Raw genomic sequence first — 19,768 nt, forward strand, 5'->3', positions numbered from 1 at the left:
GCTGACGTCATCAGAAAGCGTGGGGGGGCTCGGGGGGGGTCGGGGGTGGCAGCGGAAGCTCTTCCGCTGCCACCCCCGTAAAGGGGGTCAAGATCGAGGCACAAGGGGGGGAGCGCCAGCGCTTCCCCCGGGGGCTGTCCTCATGACGGAACGGTTCCGTCATGAGCACAGCCCAACCGATGCTCATGACGGAACCGTTCCGTCATGAGCATCGAAGGGGTTAAAAAAACACTAGAAAACACGTTATTAAGAATATATAGACAACGGGAGAAAGTAGCGACCACTATTACAAATGAAATAATAATTGTCTACAACCCTGAGCAAAAAGCAAATCCTAAAATTATTTAGTAACATTTTAGGGCTATACATTTTGTATGTTCAGGTGAAACAGTCGTGACCCTCATCAATGCTCTGAGGTGAAAAGGGGGTACTCTTCCACAGAAAATGGATTTTATTCTGCTTATACTAGACAATGCCAGCAAAACAAACAGTCTTCCAACACCTAGTCTATACAATCACACGGAAACCTCTTGTGAAACCACCTATGCCCAGAGTCCGTTCAAAAAGCCTCTCTGGCAGGCTTCTATTGTCCATCAAATCTTCTTCTGTTGTTTTCTTTTGCCTGGGCCTCTTCATTCAAGCCTTTCATGAGAAAAGTACTGCTTAGTTGGAGTGCGCTCCTGGCAAACACCCACAGCTCACTCGAAAAAGTCTCAATGTCTCAAGGCAGTGCGCCAGTATTTTTCCTTTGCGGCAGGCACTACAGGTAGTGTGCTCTCCATTGATCAAGGGCACAGGTCATCTCGTGCAGATTCGGGAACATTCTCAGACTCCAACACTCGTCATTCAGTGTCAGAGGACGCTCAGGCTGTTCTTCCATGGGCACTGGAATGTAGTGCCTTCTGTCAATCTTGGATCCGCCGGTGCACTGCACTTCCATTGAAGCAAAGGAAAAGGCGGGGGGTGTGTGGCCAAAAACTCAGGCCAAGGGGCTCAAGGGACTGCACACTGTCAGAGGTTACCAGCACATGACAGGCGCTCTTTTGCACTGGAATTCTGGTTCTGTGGCAAAACCAGCTCCTCCTTCTTTTCTGATGTTGAACGCCTTCTGATGAAGCAAGTGTGATGCTTTAAACAGTTCGTTGTATAACAAGGGGACTGTAAACAGGTGGCCTGTGATTTTCAAAGGAGTGGCCACACGCCATGGGACAATTTTCGTCTAGAATACACTGTCTTTCTCAGGAAGCAATACAAATATAAAGGCAGTAGGCAAAACAGTGCCTCTAAGCTTTTCAATTGGGTTTCCGTGTGAGAGCCTCCATCATCTAAGGGTAGATAACTACACGAGAATTCTATCTAAATGGATGTCTTCACATATGGTGGCATTGTCTAATAGGGCAAACACATTTTTTTTTTCAATGATTATATATAAGTGTTTCTAAATTCCTTATCTAGGACATCTCAATAGAGAAATCACATGGTACAGATTATCATAGGCAGGTAGAAACCTTTCACATCAGGTGCACTAGGCAATACACAGGCTAATAGTCAGATATGAAAACAAAAGACAAGAACTAGAGGGTCCTGATATTTGCATGATTAGAAACTTCTGATCCCACCGAAAATTAAAGCAGCAGGAACAAAAATGGTAAAAACCACATTAAAAAATAGACATTGAAAATTCGTCATGTTCAAAAAAGGTAAACGTAAGTTATCTCCTATCGGGATGGAAAACTTGTCTTACTATAGTATAATATACTTGACAGTCAGGCTGGAAAACATTGAAGCAGGCCTAGGGACAATTCTTGAAAACCAGTCTGGTCATACAAGAGGGCATTATACATAATATGGAGGTTCCTGGTGCATCACTGCAGTCTGGAAGTGTGTACCTGAACAATACACGTACAATAATAAATGGGCTGACTGGTGAAAGGAATACGGAAAAGGGAATTGGAACTAGGACACAACTAAAATCCCCAATAACTAAGCATGATGCGACATAAGAAGCAACAAAAGCAATAAAAAATAAAAATCTATAGGAAGGACAAGAATTTACTTGGGTGATAGTCAGGCATGTGACACTACACCAAGAGTACGGGTGGTACACAAAAGGCCAAAGTAACATACATTTTAACTCTACCGCTGGTGACTACACCATATACGGTAAACTTAGCTAATGTTCCAGTTCCTTCGGCAGGGAAAATGAAAATCTAGTTTTCTTTTAAGAAGCAAAGGCCATATGCTACTTAGGAGACAGGACACCATTAACTAATGTAATATAGAAATTAGGCCACCTTGAGTCACAGATCTATCATTTCATCCTTAGGTCCAATCAAGGATACATAAACGTAGGGCTGCCTGTTCCTTTAAAGGAAAGGGGCAGTAACGTGACTAACTGCAGGTGACACACTTTGATCCTGTTAGATCTCTTTTAGTTTTCTGTAATACCATTATAGCCAATTTAGACATGCACTGGTAAAGTGCTGCCTCTCATGTTCACAGCATGAAATATCATTAGCTGTGGAATTTAGTAACCAGAACAAGTTCAACCAACTGTTGCGTAGCGATGGGCATCGTCATGACCATCCCCTCACAACACAGGTAAACTTGTAATAGTATAAAAAGCAGCAACAAAAAACAACGAAAACATGCACAAAATAATAAAAACGCACAAAACGTCAAGCCATCAGATATACTTGCTGTATATCAAGCTGTATATCAAGCATTATTGTTGCCGCTTTTAGGCTTTTAACTAAGAATCCACTTACTTGCACCACATTTGTAAATTCACCGTGTTTGGAGCGGGTCCTTCTCCCGACAGACAGCACTGCGGCGGACATCTTGGCTTGGGGGGGCGGCCTAGAGAAGCTGCGCACGGTCTAGTCGTCGCAAGGACGCTAGACCGGTATTTAAAACGGGCCATGCTGATGCGCAGCGGGCACGCGCTGCGGGCACGCCGGAGCATCGCCGGAGTCACGCCAGAGTCCAGCCCGTCTGCGCCCGTCCGCGCAGGGGCTGGGACGGCTGGCCATCGTCGCACTTACTCCTCAGAAATGCTTAAATCTTTGAATAGAGGCGAGCCCATGTTGGACAAAGCAGTCCTGCTGTTGCTTAAAAAGTACAGTATCTCTCGGAATGTTGGGGTCACACCTACCTTGAATAAATGTTCCACGTTAAAAATAGCGAGCCTTAATACCCGCTCGTTGCACTGCCATCATCTGGAGGTATATAATATGCTTCAGGATAGTGACATCGATGTCCTGACTCTTTCAGAGACCTGGACAGATGAGAACTCGTTACCGGATATCATCGCCGCTGTACCAAGCGGATATGATATAATGTGGCATAACCGCCCAGGGGGCTCACGGGGGGGTGGAGTAGCTATTTTGTATAGGAAGACCATGACGGTTGAAAAAATACTAACTGAGACGATTGACTTAGCCGATCTTCTTGGGGTAAAGGTCACAGTAAACAATGTGTGTTGGGTGATCTTGTCTGTTTATCGTCCGCCGAAGGCAACCCCTACCTTCTTTGACTTATTCTGTCCTATTATATCTGACCTTAGGTCAAGATATATAAAAATCTTGGTTACAGGGGATTTTAATCTACATTGGGATAAGCCCACCTGGGATTCACCTATGCGCCAGTTAGACACATTAATGTCCGCATTGGACTTCACACAGATTGTGGATACCCCAACCCATGAAAAAGGGCACATTCTTGACCTTATGTGGACCACCGATGCCACTCTAACATTTAGTGAGGCAGCGCCCTGTGTCTGGTCGGATCACTGTTTGGTCTCGTGTGAGGTCCCCCTCAGCAATGGGGCTGTTCATAACTCACATAGCTTCAGGAAAACCCGGAAATGGATTGAAGTCAATCTGAGAGCCCTGACTGAGGCCCATCTGGAACCCCCCCAGGTTTTAGAGCCATATTGTAATTTGGACCGAGACCACTCTGATCTAACAAGATGTTTGATTCGGGCCATCGATCAGATAGCGCCAGTGAAAACACAGCAAATCAAGGGCTCTGGGAAAGCTCCCTGGTTTACTCCGCTCTTAAGGGAAACCAAAACCAAGCTAAGGAGATTAGAAAGGCTGTGGAGGAAATCCAAGCAGGATACTGATAGGGATACCTATAAGGCCTTTCTCCACCAATATAAAAAACTTATGATTCAAGCTAAAGCGGACTATCTTGAGTCGCGCCTAAGCAAGGCCACTAATATCCAGAAAGAAACCTTTAAAATCTTGGCTGAGCTGAGTAAGAAGCCGGATAATGTTAAGCCCCCTTTTGATTGTAATACCTTCCAGACCTATTTCCTGGAGAAGGTGAAGATCATTGTCCAGGAGATAGAGAATATGGCGGCAACAGGGACTGCAATTGCCTTAACATCTAATAAGGCGAGCGACTGTTCTCTTACAATGTTCCCACAGATGGATACATTAATCTTGGAACAACTGATGTGTAAAATTAAATCTGGCTCTCCAGCTGATCCTTGTCCACCTGAGATCTTTCGCATTGCGCGTCCCTTATTGGAGGAATACATCATCTCTCTCCTTAATAGATCGCTAGACATGGGATACCTGCCGAGTGAACTTAAGGAGGCGCGGGTAAGACCCTTATTGAAAAAGCTGGGGTCAGATCCCGCTGTGTTGAAGAACTACAGACCCATCTCCCAGCTGCCCTTTCTCTCAAAAATCCTTGAGCAACATGTTCTTCAGTCCCTGTCCTGCTATCTGGAATCTCACCATCTACTCCACGATAGACAGGCAGGTTTTCGAGCACATCACAGCACCGAGTTGGTGATGCTCTCGGTGCTGGACGAACTAAGAGGTAGGGCTGACTGTAAGAAAGCGAGCGCCCTGATTTTATTAGATCTATCAGCGGCGTTCGATACTGTCAGCCACACCCTGCTCTTGGACAGATTGAAGAGCTTTGGGATTAAGGGCTCGGCGCTGCAGTGGTTGGAATCCTTCCTTACAGGCAGGACTCAAAGGATACAACTGTCGGATGAAACATCTGAGGTCGGGGTTTTAGAGTGTGGAGTACCGCAGGGGTCGGCCCTGTCCCCTCTTCTATTCAACCTATACCTGCAACCCCTGATCGCTGCGCTGGCTGCGATGGACTGTAAAGTCTTCAACTATGCGGACGATACGCAGTTGCTGCTAAGTATAAATGACACCTCGGCCGCACAACTCCAATCCCAGAACATCCTGAGGTTCACGGTACGATGGATGACAGATAACCTTTTAAAAGTCAATCCTGACAAAACTGAGATCTTGGTTATACCATCCACCCTCTCACCTTGGAGTGACCTCTACTGGCCCATGGAGTTGGGCTCGGCCCCAAAACCAAGCCTGGCTGTAAAAAGCTTGGGGATTCGGTTGGACGCTGACCTATCGATGGCGCCTCAGATCGCGTCGGTGGTAGGCAGCTGTACTAATATCATCCGGCAACTGCGGAAGCTATCCCCTATCCTTTCAGAGCCCATGATGCGCTCAATAGTAACTGCCACTATCATTTCCAGAATTGACTATGGGAATGCCCTCTATCTTGGCCTACCGAAAACCCTTACTAATAGGCTTCAGATTCTAATGAATGATGCTGCCCGACTGATTTTTAGACTCCCTAGGAGGTCTAGAGCCACTCCTCTACTACAAAACCTACATTGGCTTCCAATAAAAGAGAGAGTGGAATTCAAGAGTCTGTGTATAGCCCATAAGGTCATCTACGGTAAGGCTCCGGCCTATATCAAGGAGCGCCTACAACTGTACCGCCCGACGAGATCACTTCGGTCCTCGGACCTGCAGTTGCTGACTTGCTCTCGGTACAGGCTAGTGACGAAGGGAGGCAGAGCCTTCTCGGTATTGGTTCCCCAGCTGTGGAACAACTTGCCTGGAGGGCTACGTGAGGAAGGAAACCTCTTAAAATTTCGAAAGAGCCTGAAAACGCTACTGTTCAGGAGAAGCCTGAGCATGGCTTAATCCAATGCGATCTTTTGTTCTGACCTGTTGTGTTATTGTCCTATTCCATCTTTCCGGGCGCTTAGAGGCCTGCAGGTGATTAGGCGCGGTATAAAATTAAAATTAAAAAAAAAAAAAAAAAAAAGCATAGACAAAACAATAGCATATGTAAAATAAGCGGTGACACACAACACCATGTCATGTACTTTTATGCACTGTAAAGCTGCAGCCCAAAACCCAATATTTGGGCCTGTTTAATTTGTCAGGTTTAAAATCCTTACCCTCCTTTTTGACAGTAGATCACCAGGCAATGGAAATCTGCTGTCAAATATAACGTTACTGTCTCTCTTCTAACATACAGGACCAGCAAGAACAATTCATGATAGGACCAAATACACAAAAATAAATTGCCATTACTTAACTGTACCCCCTTGTCAGTCCTTGCAACATCCAGCCACTTTAGTTTTACCTTTCTAAAAAAATCGTTACACTGACACTCCATATTAATTTGGCACCTACAATTTCCACTGTGAAAAATAAGTCGTAATTTGTCAATTCGTTCACATTTAGGCATGTAGCCTTAAAAAAATTTTAGAATCTTTTTGTCTGTCTAAGACTTAATGCAACACTCCGTTTTCTGTTAAATAAGAGCTAATAGCAGGCATCATTCTTTATTTTTTTTATTTTTTTTAGAGCGAGACGCAAATGTATCAGTTCTGCAAAGCATTTAACATGATGTTTGGGCTTCCAAAGAAACCCCTTTGCTATATTTTCCCTTTGGAATTAAGTTCTTTAGTTTTATTGATGTTCTTATGGAGAAACCAGAAACCCCACCTTCAGAGGCCCATGTAGCAAGGTCATTCTGCATTCCACAGAGGCAAGGCCCTAATTTAAAAGGTCATAAATGTCAACGTGGCAGCCTACTCCATTGAACTAAAGATAGCATCTCAACAGCGTAACTTGAGCCAGCCTCTGCAGCTCTCCAACCCCCAGCTCCTGCCACTCTGAATTTGTCAAAGCCAGAAGGCCTTCCTAATTCCTCCTAACTTGCAATAATTCACTCTATTTTGAAAAATAATTTCTCCCTTTTTAGGCGCTAAAAAAAAAAATTATCTCTATTCCCAGATTATTAAACTACATTTACTGTGAATAATTCACGAAACTTAATAACACACATACCACTTTTTAGAATAAATCCTTGTTACAATCCTATGTAATGGTACACATTTCAAAAACCTTAAATGAATGAACGTCTCAGTAGGCCCAGCTAAAGTTAGACTGAACTCCAGCAATTGGGACCGCTTTCTGCCCCAGTCCACTGGCACTGCGAATTGCATTTGCAATGAGTTTTGATATTTTCTTCATCATTTAGTCACTTGCCTTTATTCAAGCTCTGTTCGTCGCTTTCATATTAGCATATGAAACTCAGTGCCTCCCGTTAGGTAATTACAATATTTTCACCCCTACTGCTAGAACCTGCAATCTCATCTTTCCCCTCCTACTTACTCAAACCGATACCACATTCCTTTTTATTCCCTTCGTCAATACAACCTTCCTCACGCTACTCTTCATGTCTTTATTACTCCCCTTCATCATCTCTCTTCCCTCCACGGCATTCTATTTTCCCAATTGTTCTTCTCCTTCCTACGTATTACCTAGTTCCTATAACCGTAATTCTACATTTCTCCACCCCTCTATCATTACTGACTTCATCACGTACCTGCTCACAAACATCCTCTTTTTCCTTCATCAAAAAAGAATTCTCCATTTCTCTTTCTCTATGTGGGTGCTAACTCCAATAAGGCCGTTTTTTATTAACATCAAATAGTTGCGGGTTGCGACACCATATTTTATTTAATTTCTCCAAGTTTTAAAAAGGTCCTGTTTTTCATAGCGTGTTCAGTAGTATCGTGACAGACACAGCTAAAGTTAGAACCTTCAACCCTGATATTAAAACAAGCCTTTGTACTGGCACATTGACTCATTGAATCATAAGAAGGCACGACCTGTAAATATATATCAAACCTAAACGTATGCATTTACTGAAGTCTGAGACACTTTAAAAAGTACTCTGAATGGAAGAAAATGCAGTTCAAACAGTGTTTTCTACCCAAATTCGACTTTCATTCTTTTGGCATTAAAAAATGAATATCCTACATTTTTTTTGCATAATATGCATTACCAGAATGTTTATTACATAACTCATGAGTCAGGCATTGGAAATAATAACTTATACTTTATAGAAATGGGCTTGTTTGCGCCTGTGCCAAGGGAAAATTGTACACGCGAATGCTTGTCATTTTAGTGATGCAACACAACTTAAATCAAATTTTAATGCTAGGAGGTCATAGTATGAGTATTAAGCTTTATAAATATCAAAAAACGATTTTGAAAAGCACTTATTTTTTTAAAATAATTTTTCCATGATTAATAATTTTCTTTTTAAAAAAATCCCAATTATTCGTTTTTGTGATAAATCCATGTATAAAAAACAAGCTGCATCCCTTGCCTATCATTTTGGACACATTAAATCACACGCCTAAGCGCATAAGCCCAACTTGAAACGCGTCACATTTTTGCGCCACTTTCATTTAAAAGGACGGTTCTGCAAAATTCCACCCGTGTTCAACTGGGAAGGTGCTGGCTGAATGAACATTTCTATCAAATATACTGCAGCTGAAAAGTTTGCCTGTGAACATCTAATACAATGCATCTAAGGAAAATGCTGTAAATTTATTTACTTTTGCAAAAATAGATAATTTCGTTTTTGGGGCCTGATTTATATCTATTGAATGTGTTTCTAATTTTATCCTTTAAGCATTTAACGGCAGTTTTGTATATGTGCACAATTGCTCATTCTATAAATTAAAGAGCACCATATAGCTATTTTAGCACGTCACATGGTTCGTTTCTGGATTTCTTTTTTAAGTTTCAACTTGATATTAATTAACCAACAATTTACTTAACAGACTGGAAACATCAGAAGACCGACAAACACATATTGAGCTCATTTCAGACATAAACAGAAAGGGGTTAAACAGACAATACAGCGCGCTTTAGCCATTTTTCATAAATAGCGCCGTCGCAATTTACTTACAGAAGTTGCACTAATGATAAAAAAAAATACCCCAGACATTTAAACACACAGTTGACCTACAAATCAATACGCATGACAGAAAGAAAGAACAGCTCACAGACTATACTTGAAACAAACCATTTGCAAATACTAGTTGTAGGTCATATTTACAAGCAACGCTTTTCAATAGTGTTCCAAAAGGCTGCATAAACAGCCCCACAGACAGATGCATGTCCAAGAAGTAGTGAATGCGCTCAATTCACTAGCTTTGCCTAGCAGAACACTACACAAAATCGTTCTGCATATCTTCATTCATGAAACTGCGCAGAACGAAGGATCCTTGTTTTGTATTATGTCATATTTTAATTCCCTGGGGATACAAAATCACCAAGGAAGAAATATGTTTTTAAATTTAACCTATTTAGATATTTCCCACACTATGGTACCTTTCAAAACAAAAAGCAACACCTTTTTCCATGTGAGCTTACAAACAGGCATGCCAAAAATACTGCGGAAAACGCAAGTATTATAATCAAAACCTAATGGAGAAATATCTCCTCATTACCTGCCTACACAAATTGCAATTCGCATATCCAAACCTATACAAACCAAAAGCTACATTTCCAAATTTGCTAAGATCAGGCATCTTATAGCTCACTAATCTAGCTTCAAACTTCAAGGGGTTATCTCTACCAATAAACTCGCAAATATGCGAGACCCTCGGTTTTGGTAATTGTAATGACCAAATCAGAAACCAAGAAACCAACCCCTCGGCTTTGGTAATTGCGATAACCAAATTAAAGACCCAAAGAACCAAAGGACTGGGAGCGACCCACTTATACTTAATTCTTATTCTTAATAATCAAAAGGTTATCCAAATTCTAATTGTCAAGTTCTACATGACCAAACGTCTTCTATAATACTCACGCCAAAAGGGTTCTTTTTCTCACCTTTTGAGTGACATCATGTGGAGGATCAAAATCAGGAAGAGCAGAAATATACCGGGCTACATAATCAAAGAATCTCCAGAATCCCTGTGCACAGAGTACCTTCTTGGTAGAATCCCATTCTGTCCTCCTCAGTAGATTTCAGTCTCCTGACAAGATCACTCCCACAGAAAGTCACTTCTCTGATGAGGCCGCGCTGGTGGGCGCCAACTGAAGTACTCCAATTTTTAAGACCCCAGAGGTGCTAGGGGTAGCACCCTATGACTTCGAGTACTTCCTGATGTGGTATTATAGAATTCTGCATATCTTGATAATATAACAAAGAACTTGGCAACAGAAGCTGAAATATGAAAAGACATCTTTATTAAACTCAAATGAGTGAGACTACGTCGCACAGAAGCCTTAGCAACTGCATGAGGCAGTCTGCAGAACAGAAACCAGTCTCCTCTTTTATGGAGAATGTTACGCTCTGGGCAACACCACCCTGCTCTTGCAGTTGGTCATTCACATGTATACATTGCAAACGAAAAGGCAGAGTCATGATGACCATCCCACATTCCAGTTAAGCCAGCCCGTAATTATTTACCCAGCAAGGCTCAGATCCCACATCAGATATCGATAGGCCCCAATAAACATGAGCATCTCCTGTTTTGGGAAACAAGCCATACAGCAGGAACAGTCAGGTGTGAAAGAGATTAGCCGGAGGCTTGTGTAGGATGAAAAGACTTTATGGTGTGTCAAGCCCTGATGCTAATCACAGGTGGCCAGAGGACGGGGAACTCGTGAGACCAGTTTGACCTGGGGTGGCGGAGCCAAGCTGCCCAGGTCACAGAAAAGTGAAAGAAAGGCACATGTGCTCTAAAAGGCCCGTTTTCGCTTCATGCTATATAGCCTATGTGAGGGCAACCATAAGATGGCCACCGCTACAAAATGGAACCCACGGAGTCAATGTATAATAACGTATACATAGTGCATTCATAGCTAAAACGTTACACAAAGCACTTGTACATACCGCATTGACCATTCGTGGTTCGCTAATACCGGGATAGACAGGGGTAGGGCCCTGCCTCCTACGTGGTCCCAAATTTTAAAGTACGACAGCCCCAACACATGAAACACTTTTGTGGCAAAGTAGTGGTTGTGTCCCATACCCACAGAAATGTGGTGTGGCTAACAGTGCTGTGAAAATCAAAGATACTCTCAGCCATGTGCAGACATGCACCACCCATGGGGCTGACATTGCATACAGTGTACAATGATACAAAAGCAGAAGTGACCATCATAATGCATACACACATCTCGAAAATAGACACACAAATCAATACATTCTGTGTAGACTGTAGGTGTTAGGTCACAAACTCCCATTCCATAGCAGCAATGGGCCCTAACAACCAGGATGAATGTGCAGAATGATGAGATATGACTCACAGGGACATTAGGGAAAATCCCCCAAACAACTTCCAGCCAATGGCCCACACCAGCAATACCAATGCACTGGTGCAGATGCACAAACACAAACAGGCAACCTCACACTGCACATCTGACACATGTGTGTGTGTGTGTGTGTGTGTCTCAGTATCCCCGGGCTACTACACAACACATGAGGGGGGATGAACCAGAGTGACACAGATGTGGACACAGTGCCATACAAAAGTAACCTTTTAATTGGGCACCCCTTAGTGGTTAATCAGGCATTGTGAGTTGAGAGGGATCCCAACAGACACATGTGACACAAGCTGGAATGAACAGCAACTAAAACAGCAAGAGACTGACACACAACAGCACTACCCCCAGGGACCATACATTGGGGTGACACAAGCCTGCATGATACATCCACTGTGATGACAAAGGTAGACGATGTACAAACTGTGAAACTCAGACATGTGTCCTGTGCCACAAACATACATCACACCTACACAAACACAAATCACTCAGCATGGCCCGTCATCCAGGGATAAACGTAAGGTAGGGGCCGAGCCATGCAAACATTCACATCTGTCCATCCTCAACACCACACACCCTGAACTCCACCAATGTGCATCAGTGAAGCCCACATGGACATGTGACATTGCACTTGCACCCATGACAAACACAGTAATGTTGGGAGGATCTAAGGTGCACAGACTCAACACACAAGGACAGTCTACAACCCCGGTGAGTGACAGACATACTGCACAGTATGCTGTACATGGCCATGACATTCACATGTCACTGAAAGGTACCACCTAGTGTCAACTACATGATATTGCGAACAAACAGGTGCCATTGGGACCCCTGACTGTGTCCCATCTGCGTCTGACCACATCATCACCACTTAGAACTGACAAATCCCAATGATGACACACCAATGAACAGTTGTGTGCATTGCACCCGCATATCTGGTAGCCCAGGGCAAAGATGTGGGATGAACACAGGACAAATCTGCAAGCATCAACAACAGGAACATATCAAGGGAACACAGCCTGTGTAGAAAAAGGGATGTGGACACACACACACATGCTCACACAACACACACCATGGGCCCAGGCAATGCCACGGAACAACACACTTACTTGAAGGGACTCAACTCCTGTGGAAGCTCAGCTGTGCCAAACATAATCAGCACAACTCTTGGTCAGTCAGCCATCTGTTACCACCCAATGAAGGCTCTGGTCACATCAGCCTGGGTACGGGAGTGTCCCTTAAGTCATCTGCACATACTCAATACATATGTCTAGCAAGTTGCACAGAGGACCCAGTTGATCCTACACCAATGATGCCCACGCCTGCATGTCCAGTGGAGATGTGCCCACAGTGAGGGAAATAGACAAATTGTACAATGGGAAGCACATCATATGTGCATGGGTGCAAGCTACAGATGTGACCATGCAAATTAAATGTTTACATCTATGTGCAAAAATTGTTAATCATGACACACCCAGTTTGCTGCAAAGGATGACATGGATACCGACAAGAATAGGATACATATCTCATGGGCCACATGGAGTACATAACATCAACACCTCAGTATTCAACATTGAAAATTCAGCATTATAACAGCAAGGTCATGGTAAACATCATCAACATAATGTACAGCTAAATAAAATTCACAAGGATAACAGATGCTTTATTCAGCAAATTTGAAATTCAAATGCAAAGTCCATGCAAAACAAAGGCCAATGGCCAGTCCATATCCAAAGTCCAAATAGGGTGTGAGTGACAACTGTCACACGTTGCTTGCCTGCACTGCTAAGGACAGGGGACATCCACTCGGAGGGGCATACATGGGGGCAGGCCAGGCACCGCAGGGACAAGATCAGGGCTCAGCAGAAGGAGGCAGTGAAGGGGTGGTGGGTGCAGGAGAGTCACTGGCAACAGCAGTGGAGGTGTCTGACATAGTGCGTGCAGTCACAACTGTGGGGCACAAGTCAGATGGTGTGGGTGCCGGCACAACTGCAGTGGGCAGGTCAGATGGAGTGGACTGGGTCCCCACTGCAGTGCCCAAGTCAGACGGGGTGGTCGTGGACTCCAGTGCCTAACTCCATGGGAGCGGAATGGGGTTCAAGTGAGGTCGGCAGGACAGAGGGGGGGCACGGCCCCCACACCAGTGGCACAAACAGGCTGACCGGGGGTGGGGGTGGATAGAGCAAGTGTTAGGGGGGAGGGCCTGAGCATTTGGGGGATGGTGTATCTGTGCGTGGGGGAACCTGGGGCAGGGTGTGGCTGGGGAACCTGTGGAGTGGTGGCCTGGGGAATGGAGGACGTAGACGGTGTTGTGGAGCTGCGGGGTAGGGGTGGGGTCTTGCTCTTCCGGGTCTGGGGGGACTTGCGGATGGGGGCCTCAGTCTGGGTGTGGGGGGGACTCCCCTCTGTGTGTGGGGACTTCCTCCTCCCCTTGTACGCTGGATCTGCTGGATCGGTGGGGAAGAGGTCAAGGTGACAGAGGAAGAGCTTCTTGGGAGATGGGGTTGCAGGTGAGACAAGGGAGAGGTATCGGAGGACTGCAGAGTGGTTGTGGATGCCTGTGTGTGTGTTTTCAAACCATCCCCTGTGAGTGTGGTATCAGTCCCCTGAGGTTGCTTGCGTGCATGTCTAGACATTGGTTTGGGTGTTTGCGTGCTGCCCGTGTCTGTGGGTTTGGGTGAATGTGCTGGTGTGTGTGTGCTTGGGACAGGTAGGGTGCTAGGATTTGTGGATGGGGCAGGGGTAGGAGGGATGAGGGACTGTTGGAGGAGGGACACTGCTGCCGTCAGGGAGGAGGCCATGGACTGATTGGTCCTCTGTAGGGCAGACATGCCCGATGACATGCCCTCCATGAGTGACACCAGTTGTGTCAACAGACTGGTGTGTGCATGGAGGACACTCATCATTGATGTCTGCCCTACATGGATCTGTTGAAGCAAGTCCACATACTCCACACTCAGGGCAGAAGGGGACGCAGGGGGTGCAGTGCCTAGCACAAAGGAGACATGCTCCCGAACACGGGAGCCTCAACGGACCTCTGGGATGGGAGCCGATGGTAGGGTGGGGGTGGTGGTGGTGGTGGTAGGGACAGCCTCACTAGCTGGGATTTGTTGGCTGCTGACACCCGCCTCCACAAGGGAGTCATCCTCCGAGCTGCTGTTGTCCTCAGCTGGGGTGGATGGTGCTGACTCCTCGGTGTGGCTCCAATCGCCCTCCGTGCCACTGGGTCCCTCCAACTCCTCATTTGCTGTCCCAGTCTGGCTCTGCGGCTCCTCCTGGTCCATGGCGATGTCCCCTCCTGTGACTGTGGATGTATCTGGATAGAATTAGGAAAACCAGAACAACATCAGTCACCTGCACTGACTGCACACACCACAGTGAGTACATCACATCACAAGGCAAGCCCTGGCATCATCATCTGAACACTGCTCAAAGTGCTCACACTGTTTTGAATAAGCCAATTGTCAGTCTGACCATCAACCATGGCACTCATATCCCTCCTGGACTTGCACCCATATGTCTGTTGCATGTTGGATGCTAATACCCCAATGTGCAGACATTCACCACCTACACAGTTGTTGGACATGCAAGTGAACATGTAAAAGTTTGTCACCATACACACATCACATCTCTTGACACTGACTCAGTACAGGTATCAGGAAGAAGGGATGGCCAGAGTCTCATTTCACATGCTTGAGATGCATACCAGCAACACACACAATGATGTTCTCATGTCCTGATAGTCAATGCCACAATGGGGTGCATGGACCACATTTGACTCCAAAGCAGGATCCCCCATAGCAAGTTAAATGCCATGGCACAGGCATGCCTGGAAAGTCAGTCATCACTGTCTCCTGTCTCAGGGGCAGGGTATCCAGACAACAACAGTATTCACTGTGTCACAATCATAGCTCATGGGTAAAGCAAACTCTGCAGCTGACAAGTGCACTTGTCCATCCCCTGCAAACAACATATTCCAGACTCTGATGACCCCGCATCATACAAATCAGACATATGAGTGACTGCAAACACAACTCCCTGAACATGAGCACCTCACAGTCTGCTGTGCATGAAACACAGCTACCTGAACATCACAGTTGCATACACCATTGTGCACTTTCAAGTGATCACACACCTATATGTCACACAGGTCTCGTCTCCTGAAGTCACATCTCAGATGTCCTGCTGACCCTCAAACTCATGAACACCCCAGTTGTCCTGAAAAGGAAGCCACACCACAATGACATGGAGGCAGACACCTGAAGGCACATGTCACTAAGCACAATCTGTAAGTTGATACATGGGAGTGGGAGTACAGAGTGTTTTTAAATACCCTGGAGTAGACATGACTGCCCAGGTCTACGTGAAACAGTGTATAGCCCTGGACAGTAGGCAGGTTGCTAAGCTAGTGTGACACACTTGATATACATACTCCTGAGGCCCAATATTTTCGTGTGATTCGCGCTATTTGGACTTTGGCTGATCGAGCTTTGACGCTGGACCTAATTATCAAGTCATTTGACCTTTATGGTCCTGCTGCTTTGAAAACGCCGTTTGGATCCTGTGATCGTTTGTCTTTCAAAGTGGGCCCGTGGGAAAGTTACCTGGGCTCAGGTTCCAGGAGGACTCCCGTTGGAATTGTTCTTCGTTGACCAAACCGAAAATAAAAATAGGAGAAGTGGGGACAGAATTTAATCTATTTCCTGTTAATATCTAGCTAGTTGATCTACTCCTATAACTTTTAGCCCCTGTGGAATCTAGTGGAATTTGATCTAGAATATATATGCACGGAACATCCCCTCGCTTTTTCAATCTCAACGCAGGTCCCATTCTGTGGGGGTTTGTCCTTCACACCCTGAAGAAGGTGGTACTACTGAGTTGGAGTTGTCTCACCGAAACGCGCGTCGGCGTTATTGATTAGGCCCTCTCCATTCCCATTGATTATGTACCCTAGATAAGTGTCTCGACATTTATCCTGAATAACCATCAGAATACCTTGGGATCATCCATTCCATCCTTTTGAGTTGGGCCAACGAGTGTCTTTGGTCTTTTGTTGAATGAATTATGTAATGCTGTATGAATGTGAGCTGTTTGAATTTGAGTGTATGTAGTTTTGATCAAAAACATTCCCCCTCTTTTCTCCCCTGATTGGGAACCTGTTTTTTCCTTCATTTTGTGGTATATTTCTTTTTGTACAAAATTTTGGCATTTACTGTGTGTGTTTAATATTTTCATTTTTGCATTAATGCATTACATGATTTATTTATTGTGATTATTTTGGTAAAAGAACCTAACAAATTATATCTATGTATTATAAAAAGTTAAATTAACAAATGAAATAAAAAATACATATATTTAAAAAAAAAAAAAAGAAAAAGGAAAATATACTCGTTATATTTACTGTTCTTTGTTTCTTTACTTTTGTATTCTATTCTATGGTGACTTCATGTGTTTGTATGCCACATTACTTTAATCCAATTTGAGTGTCATTCTCTGTGTATTTAAATGTATGATACACTGTACATCTCTCAATTATAGGGGTAGAGTTTATTCTTTTGTTGCTTGGTTCCAATATTTGGAGTCACCTGCTGCAATGGTGTGTTTGAAATACCTCAGGCACATGTGACGAGTCAGACCAGCAATTGGAACATATATCAAGGGCACACACAGATCACATGTCAGATCTCAGGCATTGTGTAAACAATTGACCCACCCACGAAGCACACAACAGAGTCCTGGTAACAGATGCTGTCCGGAACCTTAAGCATAGCTGACTGCAGGGACACAGTGCCCTAGTGAAACACGTCACAGACTGTAGTGGCCACACCTGTGGATCAGATGAGGACGGTGCATTACACAATTGAGGGACATGAGTCCTGGACTACAAGACCAGCATAACATGGAAGTGTAACCAGGCCAAAACACTGCAAATAGCATGTCAGACATAGTTCACAGATTAGGCATGGACTTACCCGCTCCTTCCTGCTGTCTGGCCTTCAGCTGCCCATCCAGGTCCTGAAAGACCACTGCCAAAATCCTGACCATGTGGGGGGGTCAGGGTCCGGTGTCCGCCCCTCCTTCGAGGAGGCGACAGCTTCAGCTGGACCCTTGCGATCCTCCGGGTTCAGCCCCAAAGTTCTTGCCACCTCTTCTGGAAGTTGCGGTTCCGGCACTTGCAGACCCTCACTGATCTAACTGCCCGGGCGATGGTCAGCCAGATCTCCTGCTTCTGGTGGGCATCAACCTGTGAGGATGACAAAGTTAAAAGTCATTTAACACACATGCCCCATATTTGTGCTGCACACTGTTGGATATACATGTCGTCATCACAAAGGAAAATGAGGTACACAGATAGTGCACCCATGGAAATGGACAATTGCCCTGCATGTCTGACATGTTAACATTGCCTGGGAAGTTAAAGCTTGCACAAATGTACTTTTGCTGCCAAACACCTGTTCATCACATGTGCCCACTTTGGGGGTTGAAAGTACTCAGTGAGTACGCTTGCTATTGGTGTACACACTGCTAGTACTACTAGTCAGACAATATGCACAATTAGGGAGGCAGTGGACTGCACACTCACCTGCTCCCCTGGTTTCCCATACAGCTTGCAGTGCTGTGGAAGGAGCCCGTTCAGCAGGGCCTGGTTCTCCTCCTCAGTGAAGGCTGGGGCTATCTCCAGAGTACATGCCATAGCAGTAGCCAGAGGATGCAGAGACAGTAGCAGAGATGTGGACCAGTAGCATGTAGTGCAGGCAAGTGAGCTCCCTGGGGGCCAGCCAACCTTATATCTGTGCTGCAGAGGCAAAATCTGTGCCATGTGTCCTAATTGATAGGTCCAATACGGTTGCATCCTATGAATCTGGCCAATCCATGCAATTGTACGACTCGTACACATCTTCCGCATCGTTCAAAATTTCACCTTCCTGACACCCTAAAATTGCAACATTGTTGTAGGCAGCTAACTGAATTTACAGCACACGACTCGTACAAGTTTTGAATCCGCGTCCGTCTCCATGACAGTCCATAGCCAAGGAGTGCACACGGCTCGGTCAACTAACTGTACAACGCGTAGTTTGAAAATCCACACGCACCCGTCTCCATACGATTCAATGGGCTATGCCTGCGCACGGCTCGGTCCATGCCTGCACGATACGTATATATAAAAGTCACCCGCATCGGTTCACATTGCAGTCAATGGCCAAGGCGTGCGCACGGCTCGGTCCATGCCTGCACGACGCGTATGCAGAAAAGTCACCCCCATCGGTTCACATTGCAGTCAATGGCCAAGGCGTGCGCACAGCTCGGTCCATGACTGCATGATGCGTATGCATAAAAGTCACCCGCATCGGTTCACCTAGCAGTCAATGGCCAAGGCGTGCGCACGGCTCGGTCCATGACTGCATGATGCGTATGCATAAAAGTCACCCACATCGGTTCACATTGCAGTCAATGGCCAAGGCGTGCGCACAGCTCTGTCCATGCCTGCACGACGCGTATGCATAAAAGTCACCCGCATTGGTTCACATCGCAGTCAAAGGTCAAGGCTTGCGCACGGCTTGGTCCACAACTGTGCGATGCTTCTCTGTAGAAGTCACCTGCGTCGGTTGACACTGGTGTGACTTGTTAACAGATTCCACACACAATAACCTGCCAGGGACTCAGGTGCACAACTACGACACCACACCACAGCATGTGCCACACTGTAACCCATGGCATGTAAGGCTGCGTTACCTGTGTGTGGGAGGCAACTTTTGGTGTGTTGTGTGGCACTTTGGTGCATCCACTCCCAGGCTGTGCACGTGTTCATGGGGACAGAATCCTTTGTGTGTTGTGCACATTATCAGTATGATGTGCAACTGTACAGTTATGGGCATGAGTCATGGACACAGTTGCAGGTTGGATATGTTTAGGACATGTCACATACACCCTGCGCCAACAAGAATAGCTGTTGGTCTATTAATACATGACCTCTAACAGCAACTAACTGAACTAGATTATTAAGGAAATCTTTAATAAAGAAAACGAGATCCCATCACCCACCGAAGTAGCTTGCTTCATCATCTGGGAACTCTAGTTCGGCCATACACCCTTGTACAACTGAGGGTTGTGGCTTTGCCGATTTTCTGAAAGAGTCGCAAATAGTAGCATACACTCTTGAGAAAAGCCTAATATCTATTTTTAAAGGTGATGGTTGCAGTGCAAATAACTGATGTATGTGAAAAAAAGTGATCAAAATTGGCTACCAGGACACAGAACAACTTTATTAGGAGCTGTCCTGGTGTCAAAACTAAAACAGTGCATGTGCAGTTTCAACAAATAACTGTAAAAAGTCTGAA

This window comes from Triturus cristatus, chromosome 3_1 (assembly GCF_964204655.1).
Source record: "Triturus cristatus chromosome 3_1, aTriCri1.1, whole genome shotgun sequence".
NCBI classification, from domain to species: domain Eukaryota; kingdom Metazoa; phylum Chordata; class Amphibia; order Caudata; family Salamandridae; genus Triturus; species Triturus cristatus.